The sequence below is a fragment of the Sinocyclocheilus grahami genome, unplaced genomic scaffold, assembly GCF_001515645.1.
Source record: "Sinocyclocheilus grahami isolate Dianchi unplaced genomic scaffold, SAMN03320097.WGS_v1.1 scaffold218.1, whole genome shotgun sequence".
Classification (NCBI taxonomy): domain Eukaryota; kingdom Metazoa; phylum Chordata; class Actinopteri; order Cypriniformes; family Cyprinidae; genus Sinocyclocheilus; species Sinocyclocheilus grahami.
In genome coordinates this window covers 628,086-634,438 of record NW_015505397.1, presented here as the reverse complement: position 1 = coordinate 634,438, position 6,353 = coordinate 628,086, and the positions used below count along the sequence as shown (strand labels likewise).

Genomic DNA, 6,353 nt, shown 5'->3' with positions numbered 1-6,353 from the left:
AGAAGGGGACAGAAGAGGAGAGAGAAACCAGGACACAGAGGAAAAAAAAAACACACACACACAGAGAGAGAGAGAGAGAGAGAGAGAGAGAGAGAGAGAGAGAGAGAGAGGGAGGAGATACGAGACGTTCAGTTTACCAGTAGATGGAAGGAGAGACAGATGTGCTTGTGAGAGAGAGACAGATCATAAACACAGACAAGAGAAAATCACACAGACGGACAGAAGAGTCTGATCTCACACGGGAATATAGGAGAAACGGAACGAGTGAATGAGAGAGAGATGAAGAGATGAAGAACAGTCCATTCACCTACAAAACACACTATGATGAAGGTCAGTAATGGAGTTAATCATCTAATGAAATATTACAACACTGCTCAAGTCATCAGCGTACATCTAAAACATTAGTTCTATTTAATTTAATTTAAATAATTAAAAAAATTTGTTTACATTTTTAATTACATTTTTACAAATTGTATTTAAAAAATGTATATTCAACTTAATTTGTAATATTTAATTTTTTATTTAATCTACGAGTGTGAAGTGCTTTTGAGTTCAATCAAAACATACTAAAAAGCACCTTGGTACTAACATGGTACTTTCAACCTGTACCATGGTAATAGCAATAAAGTATCAAAGTATCATATTGATACCATGTATTTTGGACTTGTATCATGGTAATGTTGTGATATTCTCTGTAGCACTGTGGAGAATCACACATATGCCATAGTAAATGAATATGGCAATCATTCAGCATCATGGTGTATATCACAATACCATAGAGTTGCCATCTGACACCATCATTTTACCATGGTGCAGCTGCAGTACTTCTGTAACTGTCTCTGGTTGCTAAATAATGTCTGTGTGTAATTGATCATCATTAATAACACAGAGCAAGTTTACCGAATGTATTGTAAACACAACACTGGGATCTCTCTCTCTCTCTCTCTGTGTGTGTGTGTGTGTGTGTGTGTGTACTGGTTTATATTTCCTGGTGGGGACTTAAACCTGACTACACACAGACTCATGGGGACTCGTGTCACGGTGGGGACCTAAATTGTACAAGGGTACAAAAGCTCATAAATCATACAGAATTAAGTTTTTTGAAAATCTAAAGATGCAGAAAGTTTCATGTGAGGGGTAGGTTTAGGTGTAGGGTTGGTGTAGGGCAATAGAATATAGGGTCTGTACAGTAGAAAAACCATTACACCTATGGAGAGTCCCCACAAGGATAGCTGACCAGACGTGTGTGTGTGTGTTATGTAACAACAGGTATCTAATACCCATCCGTTACGGAGACCTATGATGGAGTAATGTGTGTGTATTTAAATGTGTGTGCGCAAGTGCGTGTGTTTTAGCATGTGTGTATGTAATGCTTTAAAATGTGTGCATGTGCGTATTTGAGTGTGATTTAGGATTTACTTTGCAACAATTTTAAGTCAAAAATTTTTACAAATAATTACAAAAAAAATAATTTTATTTACACCTTCAAAAAAAATCATTTTTATATCTAAATGTTATTTCTAAGTGTAAATGTATTGACTCACACATGTCATTCCAAACACGTGTGACTTTCTTTCTTCTGTGGAGCATAAAAGAAGGTATTTTGGGAAATCTTGGGAGTCAAACAACAATGGACCCCAGTGACTTTCACTGCACTGCAAAAAGTGGTAACTTAATGATAACATCTAAATTAAGTGTTTTTACTCAAGTCAAATATATTAACGCCACTGAGCCAACCTTTATAAATTAATTTATACCAACAAAACTATTATACCAATTTATGGCAATAAAACTATTTTTATATGTTAAAAAAAAAAAAAACAGTTAGACACACACTTAAGTAAGAGAATAAGGGATGGAAGACAGTCAGCAAGAGATAAACACCAGAGAGAGGGATGCACGAAAGGCAAGAAAACAAATAGACAGTGACAGCAAAAGAAAGAGAAGAGACAAATGAACAGAAAGACAGGACACAGACGGGTATTTAAGAGAGACGGGCCTGAACCTCTGAATGAGGTGAATCTCCAGACACCTGTCAAGATGATGTCCAGCTCATATTTCACCTCAGAATGAAAAGGAAGGAGTAGGAAATGTCTGACATGACGAAATTAAGTCTAGTTTTAAAGTTGTTGTTTTTTTGTATTGTTACTTTATGACTTTTTTTTATAATTAATTAAACAGTAAATTACATTTACATCAAATTCTCATTACTGTAATGCACAACAATCTCATTCTTAATAACATCAATTATTATTCAGATTGTAAAATCTTTATGTTTTGATAGAATTTGTTGTAGTGGTATAAATGAATTAATAAACAAACAAACAAACAAATTAAAAAACAGGACAAGAAGTTTCAAAAATATGTATTTATCAAAAGTTTGGGGCCTGAAGAACTTTTATTCAACAGATATGCATTAAATTGATTAAAAGTGACAGTAAAGACATTTTATAATGCTCTGAAAGATTTATATTTTGAATAAATGCTTAAAAAATAAAAAAATTTCTAAAGGATCATGATCACATGACAATAAATGATGGATGATGCTGAAATGCTTTAATGATGCTGAAAATTCAGCTTTGCATCAGAGGAATAAATTACGTTTTAAAATATATTCACATAGAAAACAGTTCTTTTGAATTGTAATACTGTTTAACAATATTGCTGTTTTTACTGTATTTTTGATTAAAAAACAAAACAAAAACAATGCAGCCTTGGTGAGAATAAGAGACTTTCTTCAATATTATTTAAAAAAAAATCTTACTGACCCCAAACTTCTGTACAGTAATGTATAGATAAAAGTTAATATTTTATTATGGAAGTAAAATCTAATGAGAATCATCATTGACAATAATGAAAATCACAAAAACTCACAAGTGAAATGTCTGAATGCATTACAGTAATGAGAATTTGGGGGATTAATGGTCCTAAAAAAGAATAATACATATTATTTTCCTTTGATTTTGGGATGAAATGTGACCTGGACATGATTTTGGGATTTACTCAGAGAAGACTGTATAAAATGAAATGAGTTTGAGAAAACATGCATCATCCTCCAAAAGAGGTGAAGACACAAACATCAGCACGTTTGTGTCCTTCTGCAGACAAATGCACACTCCCTCTCTCTCACACACAGTTTTTTTTAAAAGCTGTTTTCTTTTTAAGCTGATAAATCTTTTAAGCTACCCTGATACTCTCACAGGCGCAAACATACACACACACATACAAACACACGTCTAATTGCTAAACACACTAATCACATGACCAGTTCTAAACACACAGCAGAGTGCATTGAGGCTCAATGAAACCATCTTCAAGTCAAGTATCACTATTAGGCATACTATTTCAACAGACCTCTAGAACTCAGTGTTAAAGTTGAGTGTCTTTGTTGTCCTGCAGATTTTGTGCTCTAACCTTCCTGAACACTGTGACAACCACCCAAAACAACCTAGCAATCTTCTAACAATGCAATAGCAACAACCTGGAAACCATAGAGAATCACCTAGCAATCTTCTAACAATGCAATAGCAACAACCTGGAAACTAGGGCTGCACGATTAATCGCATGCAATATTTAACGCGCATCTTATCAGTAAAGCCGGTTCTGTAATCAGCTGTAAATCTCCATCACCTGCGTGCTTTCACATTGAGCAGCATTAACTACACAGAGCCGTTGTTCACTGACGAGCTGCGCAAGACCACGTTCATATTCGTGCGATTTTTTGCAGAATACAGAACCGGCTTTCTGACAAGATGCGCGTTAAATATCGCATTCAATTTATCGTGCAGCCCTACTGGAAACCATAGAGAACAACCTAGCAACTCTCTAACAATGCCCTAGCAATTCCCTGGCAACCACCAAAAATACCCTAGCAACCACCCAGAACAGACTAACAACACCCTGGTAACCACCCAATACACCCAAGCAACCCTTCAATGGCCAAGCAACTTACTGGCAACCACTCAAAACACCCCAGCAACCAGCCCAAACAGCCTAGCAACCTCCTAACAATGCCACAGCAACTCCCAGGCAACTACCCAGAACACACTTGCAACCTCCTAACAATGTCCTAGAAACTCTTTAGCAACCACCCTGAACAATTCTTCTAACAGTGCATTAGCAAATCACTGACAACACCCAGAACACCCCAGCAACTCCTTGGCAACCACCCAGAATGCCATAGCAACCTCCTACTAATGCCATAGCAACTCCCTGGCAACCACCCAAAACAAATTAACAACCCTCTAACAATGCACTTGGCAACCATGAAGAACAACCTAGCAAATCTCTAATAGTGCCTCAGCAACCACCTAGAACAACCTGGCAACACTTATAACAGTACGCTAGCAACTGCCTGGCAACCACCCAGACACACTTGCAACCTCCCCCTAACAATGCCCTAGAAACGCTCTAGCAACCACTCTGAACAAACCTTCTAACAGTGCACTAGCAACTCCCTAACAACACCCAGAACAACCTAGCAACCCTTATAACAATACACTAGCAACTCACTGACAACCACCAGGACACCACAGCAACTCCTTGGCAACCACTAGAATACCCTAGCAACCTCCTACCAATGCCATAGCAACTTTCTGGCAAACACCCAAAACAAATTAACAACCTTCTAACAATGCACTTGCAAATACCTGGCAACCATGAAGAACAACCTAGCAACTCTCTAACAGTGCCTCAGCAACCACCCAGAACAACCTAGCAACCCCCAACAATGCCCTAGAAACTCCCTGGCAACCATGAAGAACAACCTAACAACCCCTCTAACAGTGCCCTAGCAACTCCCTGAGAACCACCCAGAACACACTAGCAATCATCCCCGAACAACCTAGAAACCACCAAACAAATCCCTTAGCATCTCTCTGGCAACCACCCAGAATACCCCAGACACCCTAGAAACCACATTGCAACATGCTAAACCCACTAAGAACACCTTAGAAACCACACAGAAATGTCCTGGCAACCGCCACAGCATTCTGTTAAATGTACACCAATGAGCTACAACAATACACAGAATACTGTGGTATTACCATGATATCATGTTTTAAAAACACTGCAATATTATGGTATTATGGGGTATTTTTAGTTAGTGTTTAATGAGTGCTTAGTAGAGTATATGTCAGTGTGCACAGAGAAACACCACTGTCAAAGCCATTACATACACACACACAACACACTACATGCACCTGTGTGTGCAGAAACACGTCCGAGGACTTCCATTAGGTTTCTGTGTGTGTGTGTGTGTGTGTGTGTGTGTGTATGTGTGAGTTACAGTACATGTGTCTGTATGAGTTATGTGTGTAATATAACTCGCAGTGTTTTCCTCTCTCAGTGCATCTCAGAGGTGCTGTACGCTTCGACTGGTTAATATTGTATATCAGAGGCTTAAACACACTAGTGTGTATCTCGCTTTGTAACATCTCCCAGAGCTTTGTTCAGTTTGATGCCCTGAATGACATCATATGACTGCAAAGCATGAACCGCCAGCCAAACCAATCAAATCATCACAAAAAGAAGTTAAACATTTGATGTAATTGTTGTTATAGGAATATTGGAAAAAACAGGCCGATTTCTTCAAATTTAATAAGATCCCACTGAAAGCAGTTAAAGGCTCTGGATAATGAACAGACGACTGTCTGCTGGGAGTCACTGCACAGAATGAAGATAAACTTTACAAACTACATCGTTCATTCAAACAGACACACCGGATCCATCTCGACTCACTCTTTATGCTCATCCTGCCTGCTGTTTGTTGTTTTGATTTATTTCTGTGCACACAGGGTTCAAAATGACAATTCCTAATAAAACTTCAGCTTTGTTGAGTAAAACAAAACGAATTACCAACTAGATGACCATTCACTGAAGCATTAAGCATCATGAATACAGTCAGAGCTCAATACCTCCAGGACTATACCTCCTTCCACTATAAGATCTAATTGAGAGGTAAGGTTGAGCATCATTCAGAACTGAACTGAGAATGTGTTTCAAATCCAATTCAATAATTTTGAATTAAAATGGAATCGCAGTTGAAACAGAATGCAGATGCAGAATTCAAATTAATTGAATTTCAGAAAATTTCTTAATGCAATTTTAGCTATAAAAGCAAAGACTGTCAAGAAAAATATTTTGAAAAAAGTTTTAAAAGCCTAAAAAGTTTTAAGATTTAGAATTCTAAAAAGAATGACAGAAGAAAAATACAATAGAACAATATATAAAACAATAAATATCTAAAAAGATTAGACAGACAGACAGATAGACAGACAGATAGACAGATAGATAGATAGATAGATAGATAGATAGATAGATAGATAGATAGATAGATAGATAGATAGATAGAT

The 6,353-nt window shown here is 37.2% G+C and overlaps 2 protein-coding genes across 5 annotated transcripts in view; one reads left to right on the top strand and one right to left on the bottom strand.

The window, feature by feature from the left end:
- Positions 1–6,353, bottom strand: part of dock2 (dedicator of cytokinesis 2) — a 65,305-nt gene that overhangs the window by 37,348 nt on the left and 21,604 nt on the right. The gene's annotated exons all lie outside the window — the stretch shown is intronic.
- insyn2b (inhibitory synaptic factor family member 2B) overlaps positions 120–6,353 on the top strand; it is a 25,408-nt gene continuing 19,174 nt past the window's right edge. For all 3 annotated transcript variants that reach the window (XR_001610352.1, XM_016287070.1, XM_016287069.1), the window contains exon 1: positions 120–330. The gene's annotated coding sequence lies outside the window, so the exon portion shown is untranslated. The remainder of the gene's footprint in view (positions 331–6,353) is intronic.